The sequence below is a fragment of the Leopardus geoffroyi genome, chromosome C3 (assembly GCF_018350155.1).
Source record: "Leopardus geoffroyi isolate Oge1 chromosome C3, O.geoffroyi_Oge1_pat1.0, whole genome shotgun sequence".
NCBI lineage: Eukaryota > Metazoa > Chordata > Mammalia > Carnivora > Felidae > Leopardus > Leopardus geoffroyi.
In genome coordinates this window covers 151,741,119-151,755,684 of record NC_059338.1, presented here as the reverse complement: position 1 = coordinate 151,755,684, position 14,566 = coordinate 151,741,119, and positions in this window count along the sequence as shown.

The window sequence follows — 14,566 nt, the reverse complement described above, 5'->3', positions numbered from 1 at the left end:
GGAATAAAGACACCCAGATTAGTAAGGAAGAAGCAAAACTTTCACTCTTTACAGATGACATGATGCTATATAGAAAATCCTAAAGACTCCACCCAAAACTGCTAGAACTGATAAATGAATTTAGTAAAGTCACAGGATACAAAAATCCGCTGTATTTCTGTACACTAATAATGAAGAAGCAGAAAGATAAATTAAGAAAGCATCCCATTTACAATTGCACCAGAAATTTTAAAATACCTAGGAATAAACTTAACCAAAGAGGTGAAAGACCTGTATTCTGAAAACTATAAAACACTAATGAAAGAAATTGAAGACAATACAAACAAATGAAACAGACTTCCATGCTCATAGGTTGGAAGAACCAATACTGTTAAAATGTCTATCTTACCCAAAACAATCTACAGATTTAATGTAATCCTTATCAAAATAGCAATAGCATTTTTCACAGAACTGGAACAAATAATCCTAAAATTTGTATGAAACCACAAAAGACCCCGAATAGCGAAAACACTCTTGTAAAAGATAAACATGACTAGAGGTATCACAACTACAGATTTCAAGTTATACTACAAAGCTGTAGTTATCAAAACAGTATGGTACTGGCACACAAAAAATTAAAAATTAAAAATGGGCAGAAGACATGAACAGACATTTATCCAAAGAAAACATCCAGATGGCCAACAGAAAAATGAAAAGATGCTCAACATCACTCATCATCAGGGAAATGCAAATCGAAACTACAGTGTGATGTCACCTCACACCTGTCAGAATGGTTAAAATTAACAGCACAAGAAATAACATATGTTGGTAAGGATGTGAATTAAGGGGAACCCTCCTGCACTGTTAGTGGGAATGCCAGCTGGTGCATTCACTCTGAATAACAATATTGAGGTTCCTCAAAAATTAAAAAAATAGAACTAACTACAATTCAGCAGTCACACTACTGAGTATTTAACCAAAGAATACAGGAATACTAATTCAAATTAATTCAAATACTAATTCAATAAACATGCACCCCTATGTTTATTGCAGCATTAACTGTAATAGCCATACTAGGGAAGCAATCCAATTGCCCATTGTCAGATAAATGGATAAAGAATATATGGTGTATGTTTATGTGTGTGTGTTTGTGTGTATACACACATACATGTATATGTGTATACATATATATGTATATGTATGTATATGATTGAGCCATCCAGGCTCCATAACATGGATGGATCTAGAGGGTATTATGCTAAGAAAAATAAGCCAGTCAGAGAAACACAAATGCCATACGATTTCACTCATACGTGGAATTTAAGAAACAAAACAAATGAATAAAAGGAAAAAAAGAGAGATGAAAACGAAACAAACAGAAGAAGAAAAAAACCAAACAGACTCTTAACTATAGAGAACAAACAGACGGCTACCAGAGAGGATGGGTAAAATTGGTGAAGGTGATTAAGAATACACTAATTATTGGGGTACCTGGGTAGCTCAGTCAGTTGGGCATCTGACTTCAGCTTAGGCCATGATCTTAGGGTTTGTGAGTTTGAGCCCCACATAGGGCTCACTGCTGTCAGCCTGTCGATGCAGAGCCTGCTTTGGACCCTCTGTCCCCCTCTCTGGACCTCTGCCACTTGTGCTCTCTCTTTCAAAAAATCAATAAAACATTGAAAAAAAAAAAGAGTATGCTTATAATTATGAGCGCTGAGTAAGGTACAGAATGGTTGAATCACTATACTGTATGCCTGAAACTAATATAATACTAATAACTATATTGGAATTAAAATATAAAACTTAAAAAAAAAGAGTATGAACTCTTCAGTCAGACTGACTCTCTGTGTTTGAAATCTGACTCCACAACTTAATAGCTTCATCGACTTGAGAAATTTATCTGAACTCTTTGCCTCACTTTGAGATGAGTAAGATAAAAACTGTACCAAATACATTACTCATCAAGTGCCAACAGCAGCTCTTTTAAAGCGTGGGTAGTATTGTTACTATAACCATTGCATAAATGACGAAGGTGCAATAGCACAGACACATTACCCAACATCACACATGTCAGCACACACATATGCAGAGAAGAGTGACTGGCAAATTATTCACTTTACATAAGGGTTTGCTATCATCAGTATTAGCATCTTACACATGGCTGCTGTAGTTAGGATGAATAATAGGATAACAAGTATAAGGACAGAAATTTGGAGGGCATCAGCATTAAAGTGGGGGGGGGACAGAAGCTCACAAAAGAGAGTGGTAAGAAAACACTGGAAAAAAGAATGATAAGTGTTTAGGAGAAAGATCAGGGACTTAACAATTTCAGTTCCAACATGAAAAGAGCATGGAAGTTAATACTTCCATACTCGTAACAAGAAAGAGCTGGAAAAACCTAAACACTGATAAATTTTTTGGACCTCTCCAAAAAATACAAAACAAAACAAAACAAAACAAAACCCAAACAAAAAAACAAAAGAAACAAAACAAACCAAAAACAAAACAGAAACAAACAAAGAAACAAAAACAGAACGCACAGCAATCTGCCTCCCCTAACAAATAGAAAGGCAGTTATCCAGATAGATACATCAACCAAAATCTGCTTACACTAGAACAGAAGCTGCTGGAGCCACAAACGCCAGGATCATTTAAATGGTAATATTGACAAATTTCAGAAGGCCAAGTATAAACTAACATGAGAATGAATGATCTGAATACATCAATTATAAGACGGGATGGTCAGAGCGATAAAAAGGAAATTAGACCCAAATAAATGTTGTCTACATAAACGCATTTTAAACAAACAAACACACAAGCAAAAGATTTAGGTAGATTAAATTAAAGGGAGGGAGAAAGATATGCTATGCTAATAGTAATAAAAAGAAGCTGGAGTAGCTATACTAATTTCTTACAAAAAAAAAAAGCTTTAGATAAAAGAAGATTGGCTGGGTTAATGGGAGAAATGAGATAATGATAAATGAAGCAATTCTTTGAGAAGATGTGATATTACGAAATGCGAATGCATCTAATAATAGAGCACTACAATGCATAAAGCAATACTGATAGCACTAAAGGATACAGAGACGCATTCCCCAGAATAGTTGGAGACTTTAACATCCATACCAATAGGTCACACAGGCAGCAAAGGAGTAGGGATATAGATGACTCAAACTCGGTTGACACTTAGACAATACTCCATCCAACACCAGCAGAATACACAAGATCTCAAGATCACATGGAAATTTCCACAATATGTCAATTGAGAAACATTTTAAAAAATATCTAACATGTACTCTTCAAGTCTGTCAGGTCACAAAAGCAAGGAAAGACTGAGAAACTAAAAAACCTAAAGGGGAACGCTAAGAAACATGTTAACTAGATACAATGTAATATCCTGAGTGGGATCCTGGACCAGAAGAATGATATTAGAAGAAAGCTTAAGAAATCATAATAAAATGGGGTGTCTGTGTGGCTCAGTCGGTTGAGCGTCTGACTTTTGATTTCAACTCAGGTCATGATCTCACGGATCATGAATTTGAGCCCTGGGGCTCTGTCCTGACAGCACGGAGTCTGCTTTGGGATTCTCTCTCCCCACCTCCCTCTGCCCTTCCCCTGCTTTTGCACTCTGTCTCTCTAAAAATAAGCTTTAAACATTTTTAAAAAGAAAAAGAAATTATAATAAAATATTAACTATAGTTAATAATAGCATCTTGGTATTAGTTCATTAATTTGTGACAAATGAATCATAGTATTAGATGCTAATAATAAGGGGAAATTCAAAATGGCTTATATTGGAACTTCCTATACCATTTTTAAAATTTGAGGGCAAATCTAGAACTATTCCAAAATATTAAGTTTATTTTAAAAATGTCAATCAATAGAGATTATCATCTTAAAATGTGGTAGATAATATAAAATTGACTTTGTTGTCAAATGATTGACAAGCCATATGTTTCTTAGTAAAAATAATTGTACATGTTAAAAATACTTACAGTGTGGGAATAGTTGTGTATTTGGGTAACTGAATTCAAGATCTACTTTAAAATCATATTTTTCTCTTATTTATTGTTTGTACACACTATACTTAGGAAATTTAGAGTTTAAGGTTTTCATCATTTTCAAAAAAATACTAAGGATTTTCTTTCATATTTCATACATGTGCAGCATGGTTTTCTGCTTTTGTTGCAGGAAAAGGATACATAACAGAGAATAACCCACAAATTTAAATCTCTGCTGTAATTGCAGCTCTGTATTTACTGTCTTAAAACAAATTCATGCAAATATGCAAATTGAAAATATATACGGTGTATATATTGCATTAGCGGTAGTTACAGATGTATGATGAATAACTGAAACAGCAATTATAAGCGTTTGAGAAGGAAACTGACAGGGAACATACAAAAAGTATTGTTCATTGTGCTGAGAAGACAGCTGGAGTTGGAAACCATGGATTTATAGAAAAACAGCATCTCTAATGCAGGCTTGGAATGAGCAGGGAGTTGGCTTAATAAAACTTGAAGCTTTGCAAGCTCAAAAAAAAAAAAGAAAGAAAGAAAGAAAGAAAAAGAAAAAAACAGAGAAAGGAATTAAATATTTGAGAGTCGCTGGCAAGAGAATGACCAGAATGAGGAGGCACCCGCGTGGGAACATTGCCTAGATGTACATAAATGTGAATAACAGAAATTCTACAGCAATTATACATATCTCGATTTTCAGACAATGAGGGTAATATAGCAGAGAAGTTGACAAATGAAGTTTAGAACAGAGATTAATAGTTGGAGTTTAAGATTTCTGAGATGATAGAATTCTAGTTGATTTTCTGTTTGGCCAGGGGTGGTTTTCACTAGAATGAATGATGGTTCCTTAGATTTCAGAAGAAGAAGCTTTGAAACTAGAGCACAGGCCTGGCATAACAGAGTAGGATATATACTACTTTGAGGTAGTTGTCAAATCCCTCAGTGGTTATGGGAACCTAGGGGATTAATACATAGCAGTAACAAAGGTGATAGAATATTTTAACTAGATGCCGTGGCACTAGAAGAAAAGGCTTTCTGGCACTTTGGTAGAAGACAATAGTTGGAAAGTAGCCATGGGGTGTGTTTAGTAAGTGTTGTATTTATGCTAAGCAGCTTCACCTTGAAATAGAAATGGTGAACTTTCCGAACGTTAAAGCAACGATTTAAAGTGTTTTTGCTCAATGCACAGTCCTGAGTTGAAGAATATTTATGGACTATGGAAGAAGTTCCAGATACAATCCAATGGAGTGGTCAAGAATGGTGGCGGTGTAAGGAATAGTCAGAATTGAGGCATGACCCCGAGAAGATAATGGGAAAGATGTGGCAACAGAGGAGCCAATGGTGAAGTGACTTGGGATCCTACCCATGCTGTAGAAACACAGAGAGATTTATGACCTAGAAGTGTTTGGCATTTATAGGTAAATTCTTAGGTGCCTCCACAAGACGAATGAGGCTAGCAGTCTCTGATTGGTTCTGGTATATATATATATACACACATATATATATACACACATACACACACACACACACACATACACACACACATATATATGTATATACACACACATATATATGTGTGTGTGTGTATATATGTGTATATATATACGTGTGTGTATATATATGTGTATATATATATATACGTGTGTGTGTGTGTATATATATGTGTATATATATATGTGTGTGTGTGTGTATGTGTATACATACACACATATATATATATACACACACACATACACACACACATATATATGTATATACACACACATATATATGTGTGTGTGTATATATATGTGTATATATATATATATACGTGTGTGTATATATATGTGTATATATATATGTGTGTGTGTGTGTGTGTGTATGTGTATATATATATATGTGTGTGTGTGTGTGTATGTGTATACATACACATATATATATGTATATATGTATATATATGTATACATGTATATACACACACACACACACACACATAGCTGTGTTTTACATGTGTAATCAAAATATTTAAATTGCTATTCAGGGAGCTTGGATGGCTCACTTGGTTAGGCATCTGACTCTTGATTTCGGCTCAGGTCATAACTTACAGTCATGGGACTGAGCCCCATGTTAGGCTCCATGCTCAGCATGGAGGCTGCTTGGGGTTCTCTCTCTCCCCTTCCCTCTGCCCCTCCCCTGCTCATTTGCATGCAGGTGCATGCTCTCTCGCCATAAATAAAAAATTAAAAAAATTAAATTGTTTTTCATTTTCCTGTCATCACTTAATAAAATATGGATTAGGTGTTTACTCCCTGCATAGGAAGATAACACAAATCAGGAAGAGTAAAAGAAAGCAGATTAGGAAGACAATGGTAAGTATGCTCAATGACCTTATACTATAGAGGGGAGTGGAATACAGGACGATATATATCAGTGTCGTATAAGGAAAAAAACATAAAATAGTAATATGATAGAGACATATGAAAACCAAGCCTTTTGGAAAAACAGATTATGCTAACTGTTTAAAACCATGACAAGGAGTGCTGTCCAGTTCCTAAGTAAGTTGTTACATCCACTTAAAAACTGGAATATGGATGGGACCATTTTGAAAGCTGATGCTTCATAGGGTTTAATTTAGATACTCCAGCATTAAATTCCAAGGATTATTTCCTGAATTCCTGCTCTAAATGGTAACATTGGTTTCTTATTAGCATATATTTTATATTCAGATGATAACCACATTTGCCAGAATTAAGACCTTTAATAAATGGCTTTAATAGAAACAAGGATATAGAGATATATTATGTTCTTTGACAATAAACATGCATATTTTTCCATCTTTGATGAGTCTTAGAGGTTCTGCTTTTGTAGCCTTACTGCTTTGTAACTGAAACGTCAAATTTTTAAATGTTTCAGCCATGTTTCCAGGATATATTATTAGGACGATGGTGTGGGTAATTGATTCAGATACGCCCATGTTATAAAAAGATCTTCCAATCTTTAGTCATTATTCTTTTAACAATTAATGGGTGTGTAAAAAGACGTCTTGCTAAAGATAAAGCATGGATCATTTAGAAGATATTTTATTAAATTTAGAGCACATTATACAATCCTCTAAAATGGTGTTTTCAGCTGTGTGTGAAAGAACACTAACATAGCAAGAATGTGGTGGTTTCCCAACCCTGGGGAGGGATCCCTACCTGTGCAGGAAGCATCAGTGGTTCCCAAAGAAGCAGGGACCAGGAGGGACTGCTTCATCATATGCTGTACTAGCTTATGCTCTGTGAAGACAGATACCATGTTCTGTAACCTTGACTGAACAACCAGCTGCATTCCCAAGCTATATATGACAACATAGATTTGTAGATCTATTTGCTATCTCCCTGTATTTAGAATGAGGATAAATTACGAGACCTTCATTTTGTGGGTAATTTCTTAAAATTGTGAGACCAGGCCTGGTTGTAATACTTTCTATGAAGTCCAACGGAGCGGCAAATCTCACAATTTGAGCGTGCTATTGGGTAGCTTTGAAATTCCAAAGTTGCCAGTCACTTATTTACATTTACTTAGTGTATACTGTAAAATACAAAATGTATTCTATTTTTCACATCATGCAAAAGTAAAACATCAGAGATTCAAGCATTCAACCAGATAATGGGTATTACTCAATGTATGATGTCCTACGCAAATTGGATTGCTAAGATAAATCTGTAAATAACTGATGTAGTTGGGTGTTGTAGATATTATGACAGAAGTATGTATTATATATGTTAATGCTGAAAAAACAAGATGGGAACAGGCAGATTGTTTTGTTAAAAAGAAATAAAGCAAATACATGTCACAATAGAAAGAAATAAAACTATCTCTATTTGCGGATGACATGATCTTGTACATATAAAATCCAAGGCAACTACACACACACATGAGATCTAGAGCCCCTAAACAAGTTCAGCAAGGGTGTAGGATATTTGGTCAAAATACAACCGTATTTTTATTTTTTATTTTTTTATTTAAAAAAATTTTTTTTTTCTTTTCAACGTTTATTTATTTTGGGGACAGAGAGAGACAGAGCATGAACAGGAGGAGGGGCAGAGAGAGAGGGAGACACAGAATCGGAAACAGGCTCCAGGCTCTGAGCCATCAGCCCAGAGCCCGACGCGGGGCTCGAACTCACGGACTGCAAGATCGTGACCTGGCTGAAGTCGGACGCTTAACCGACTGCGCCACCCAGGCGCCCCTACAACTGTATTTTTATACACCACCAATGAACAATCCAAAATTTAAATAAAGAGGAAAATTCTCTTTACAACAATAGCATCAATGATGATAAAATAACTAAGAATAAATTTGAAGAAATGGAAAACCTGTCCACCAAAAACCATGAACCGTCATTGTGTATGAGGGAAGGGAAGGGGGAAGGGAAGGTAGAAGAGAATGTGAGAATTAAGAACATATTTATCTTTGTAGACAAGTGTTAAGCTTGTTTATGACTGGAGGGGACCATTTTTTCAACAGTAATTTCTTAATCCAAAATATGGATATAATGTTCCTATTTGATATAAACAGGTAAGTTAATCAAAATGAAAATTTTTAATGTTCCCATTTTTTACAGATGCATTTGTGTCTCTGAGAGTATCTGAAGACTTTATTAAGTTCCCACACTACTTGAAAAAAAAAATCAGACATGATTATTATTGGATACCTGAAACATTCAGGTTCAGACGTCACAAAAATCACTTATAAAATAAAGCCTTGGTGACGCTTCGAATCTTTTTTGTGTTTTGCTCTTGTTGTTTCAAAATCTAAGATCTCAGCCTTGCTTCCTGTTTGTGACTCAGTTAAGAATGGGTTCATTTATGACAAGACTTCAAATGAAATGTCTCAAGCCCAGGAGTTTTCCTAGACTAGAGAGATGTTAATATTTTAAATATTAAAGTATGGCACATTTAACTCTATATATTATTGGAAGAGCTATAGTATTTTGTATGTTTTATAAGTGATTTCCCACAGCTGAGACCCATTTATGGCAAAGTATGTAATAGATACATACATGATAAAAACTATTTGATGTTCTCTGGATATACTACCTTCCCAAAGAGCCATTTTTCTCTAAATGGACAGACTTTCCCCTTCAACCTCAGAAGCCTACGAACAAAGTAAGCATAATCCAACTAAATTTTATAGTAAATTTTTCCAAAATTATTTCATATGTCTCTGACCCCTTCCACCCAAGAAATCTTTTAAATTTCTGTGTCATCATAAAGAAGCGCAAGTTAGTCTATTTTGAGTTTAAACATTTTAAACATTGGAATTCCTCAAATACTGTTTGAGTTGGCCAACCCATCGACATAGAGCCAAACCAACCTTTTGGAATACTTTTTCAGTCAAGTGATGGAACTTTACGGTCTGAATTTTTATTTTTCCCACTTTTTTTTTTTTTTTTTTTTTTTTACTTTTAAATTACTAACTGCATTTCAAATAGGCAGCTCGCCATAGGGGTGAGGTTAGTTAGTGTATGCACTGTGTCAGCGTCTTAAAAGCCTAGTAATGGTTTCTGAGCACTGAGCCCCTTCCGCCTTTGGTAACTGCTGCCTAAGTGCAGCCCACCCACCCTGCCCATTGCCTTGCCTTTAGAACCGTCTCGGAAACTGAGGAGGGGTGCCGCCTTGCCCTTATCAGTGGATGGAGGCGTACGCCCCCAAAAAAGCTTTCGAGTTCTTTCCCAGCTCCTGTCAATATTTTAAAATTACTGCTCCGCACACAGCTACGCTGAAAAAGGTCATCACCAAATTATTGACTTTATGATCACGGAATGAACATGAAAACACTTTAGAATGAATATAAAATAAAACGGTCCAGGGAGTACCTTAAACTTGGATTCAAAACCTCACAGCCGGCTTCACCTGTTCGGAGGGCTGTCCCACGGAAGGGAACTTGAAGGGCGGTCGCTCTCAGGACAAAGCACAGAGCTCAAGGTGCAACGGACTCACAGTCAGGTGGATGTGAAGATCACACGAGGTCTAAGATAAATCAACGACAAATTTCAAAAGATGGAGATTGTGGCTCAATAAAGGGAGGACATTCGGATAATGTTATTCTCGCTATAGCCCACACCAGAGCAGAAATTGCATTTCTAGTTTTTTCTCACCAAGTAATTTGATCTTCTCAACCCCCCACGGACAAAACCTCAAATACCAAGATTAAAGGGGTACCTAGTGTAAGAGGAATGGTGGCTGAGGGGGGTAGGCCGAGCGGCAGAAAGAGCACCTACAGGCATGAGAAACTGAGACACAGAGAGGGAAAGCAACTTGCCTCAGGCCACACAGCAGGGAAATCAGAAGTCAGGATTTGAACCCAGAAAGGCTGACTCCAAAACCCATACTTAAGCGATGTTGCTTCTTAACTATGACTTTATGCTGAGTGTTCCGAAACAGAGCCCGTAAACACTTTGCTAACCCAGGTATGGGAAATATTTCCAGATGCTGGCCCAGTTGTTAAAAATGAAACATAAGGTTTTTCTTCAGGCTACAGTTTGCAGGGTGTGGCCTGGTTTCTGTTCAGCCCTGGAATGTTCCCTGGAATGATCAAGGCCCTGCCGCTGGGGAGGTCCTTGTGATCAGAGCCCTGCATTGTTCCCTGGCAGTGCCTTCCTGGTGGGGTTTTGCATTTTCATCCAGGAGGTGGCTTCATTAAACCACATGAAACTTAAACTCAAGAATGCTCTCTTTAAGGGTGATGACCAGTAAGGCCTAGAACTTTACCTAGCAATTCTGCCTTCCATGCAGTGGGAAGGACTCTTTCAAACAAAACATCTGTCTATCTATCTATACATATACACACAATATACATAAATTTATATATATATATAAATTATTATATATATATATAGTATATGTATTCATATATGTATACAAATATATGTGGAGGGTGGAGGTAGGCAGGGTTAAGGCGATGCATCCGTTCATCCGTGCATGCATTATTTCTTTTACTTTCCAAATGCAGGCCTCTGCACTGTCCCCTTTACTTGGGATACTTTTCTCCCGCTCTTTATTCCCTTAGTTTTCTACTTAAGGAAAATCTACAGAGAGAGACTCTCCCTCTCTGTCATTATCTATCTCAGGCATTTTTGATCGTTTGTTTCCTTACCGAATGGATTTTTCCCCCCACTTTTCAGTTTGTTATTTTCAACTCTCTCCTCCACAAAAATGTGAGTTCTGCAAAGGCAGGGTCCACTTCTGTCTTGTTCTCTGTTGTTTCCCTAGCATCTAACACACAGTCTGGCACACTGTGTGTGATGAATGCTTGTTTAAGAACGAATGGGGGTGCCTGGGGGGCTCAGTGGTCAAGAGTCAGACCCCTGTTCGGGTCATGGTCTCATGGTTGGTGAGTTCAAGCCCCACGTCGGACTCTGTGCTGATAGAACTTTGAGCTTGCTTCAGATTCTGTGTCTCCCTCTCTTTGCCCCTCCCCAGCTCACACTCTGTCTCTCTCCGTCTTTCGAAAATGAATAAACATCAAAAAATATTTTTAAAAAAGAAAAAAAAAGAATGAATTCAAACACAAAAATTCACTGAATTACTACTGCATGCCATTCCACAAAAATAGAAATTACAACGATAGTTTCTATGAAAACTTACAGTCTAATTAAAAGTGTAGTTACAACATAGGAAGGACTATATATATATATATATATATACACACACACATATATATATATATATATATATATATATATATATGGAAAGAGAGACGCCCTTTCTACATGTTTGGCAGATACATGGCTTTTTCTCAGTGCATGCACGAAAGATCATTGCAAGCATCTATTAATAGCTAATTAGGTGGGCTAGGAGCTGAGTTATAATAACACACATAACAACAAGCAAAAACAGATGATGGAGACTCTATTTATAAATTTATCTCTAGAACACTTGCAGACAAAGCAATGAGAATCCTCTGCAGTTAATATAAGGCCAAGGCCAAGATCTGACCATGTTAATGGACCCAACTTTGGAAAAGTGAGGTTTGACAAATACTTCTCTCTAAGAATTTCTAAAGGCACTGCATAGGATGAGGCAAGAATTACTCCTTACTGCCTATTTTCAATAGGTTGTGGCATATAAATGTTGATGTATTTAGCTCAGTAACTACAGACATACCCCTGAGACATTGTGGGTTTGGCTCCAGACCACTGCAATGAAGTTAACAGTAAGTAAAGTGAGTCAAATGGACTTTTTGGTTTCTCAGAGCATGCAAAAGATGTGTTGACACTGCACTGTCGTCTATTAAGTGTGCAAAAGCTTTTTTGCCTGAAAAAAACAATGAATATACTTTAATTAAAAATAATTTATTGCTAAAACGTGCTAACCATCATCCGAGCTTTCAATGAGTCATAGTCACTGATCACAGATAATTATAATAAGCACAGTAATATTGAAAAAGTTTGAACAGTTGCAAGAATTACCAAAATGCGACACAGGGACAAGAAACGAGCAAATGCTTTTGGAAAAGTGGAACCAGTGTGCTTGCTCCATGAAGGGTGGCTACAAGCCTTTAACATATAAAAAATGCACTGTCTGCAAAGTGCAAAGTGCCTGTATGCATACATACATGCATAAACTGCATACTGTGGGCCCAGTCCGTTTAGACTAATCTAATTTAAAAATCGTCTGTAGTCCAATGATGCCCAGATCGGTGAGGTTGGGTGATCACCCCTCTACAGATGATGCTTGGACAGGTTTGCCCCTACTGTGTGGGAAGACATTTTTTTTATTTTATTTTTTATTTTTTAAAATTTACGTCCAAATTTGTCAGCATATAGTGAAAAAATGATTTCAGGAGTAGATTCCTTAATGCCCCTTTCCCATTTAGCCCATCCCCCCTCCCACAACCCCTCCAGCAACCCTCAATTTGTTCTCCGTATTTATGAGTCTCTTCTGTTTTGTCCCCTCTCTGTTTTTATATTACTTTTGTTTCCCTTCCCTTATGTGCATCTGTTTTGTCTCTTAAAGTCCTCATATGAGGGAAGTCATATGATTTTTGTCTTTCCCTCACTGACTAATTTCACTTAGCATAATACCCTCCAGTTCCATCCACGTAGTTGCAAATGGCAAGATTTCATTCTTTCTGATTGCCGAGTAATACTCCATTGTGTGTGTGTGTGTGTGTGTGTGTGTGTGTGTGTGTGTGTATATATATATATATATATATATATATATATATATATAACACAACTTCTTAATCCATTCATCAACCGATGGACATTTGGGCTCTTTCCATACTTTGGCTATTGTTGATAGTGCTGCTATAAACATGGGGGTGCATGTGTCCTTTCGAAACAGCACACCTATACCCCGTGAATAAATGCCTAGTAGTGCAATTGCTGGGTCATAAGGTAGTTCTATTTTTAGTTTTTTAAGGAACCTCCATACTGTTTTCCATAGTGGCTGCACCAGCTTGCATTGCCACCAACAATGCAAAAGAGATCATCTTTCCCTGCATCCTTGCCAACATCTGTTGTTGCCTGAGTTGTTAATGTTAGCCATTCTGACAGGTGTGAGGTGGTATCTCATTGTGGTTTTGATCTGTATTTCCCTGATGATGAGTGTTGTTGAGCATTTTTTCATGTGTCTGTCAGCCATCTAAATGTCTTCTTTAGAAAAGTGTCTATTCATGTCTTTCACCCATTTCGTCACTAGATTATTTGGTTTTTGGGTGTTGAGTTTGATAAGTTCTTTATAGATTTTGGATACTAACCCTTTATCTGATATGTCATTTGCAAATATCTTCTCCCATTCTGTCAGTTGCCTTTTAGTTTTGCTGATTGTTTCCTTCACTGTGCAGAAGCTTTTTATTTTGATGAGGTCCCAGTAGTTCATTTTTGCTTTTGTTTCCCTTGCCTCAGGAGACGTGTTGAATAAGAAGTTGCTGCGGCCAAGATGAAAGAGGTTTTTGCCTGCTTTCTCCTCGAGGATTTTGATGGCTTCCTGTCTTACATTGAGGTCTTTCATCCACTTTGAGTTTATTTTTGTGTCTGGTGTAAGAAAGTGGTCCAGGTTCATTCTTCTGCATGTCGCTGTCCAGTTTTCCCAGCACCGCTTGCTGAAGAGACTGTCTTTATTCCATTGGATATTCTTTCCTGCTTTGTCAAAGATTAGTTGGTCATATGTTTGTGGGTCCATTTTAGGGTTCTCTATTCTGTTCCATTGTTCTGAGTGTCTGTTCTTGTGCCAGTACCATGCTGTCTTGGGGATTACAGCTTTGTAGTATAGCTTGAAGTCTGGGATGTGATGCCTCCTGCTTTGGTTTTCTTTTTCAAGATTGCTTTGGCTATTTGGGGTCATTTCTGGTTCCATACAGATTTTAGGATTATTTGTTCCAGCTCTGTGAAGAATGCTGGTATTACTTTGATAGGGATTGCATTTAATATGTAGATTGCTTTGGGTAGTATCGGCATTTTAACAATATTTGTTCTTCTTATCCAAGAGCATGGAATCTTTTTCCATTTTTTTGTGTCTTCTTCAATTTCTTTCATAAAATTTCTATAGTTTTTAGTGTATACATTTTTTACCTGTTTGGTTAGATTTATTCCTAGG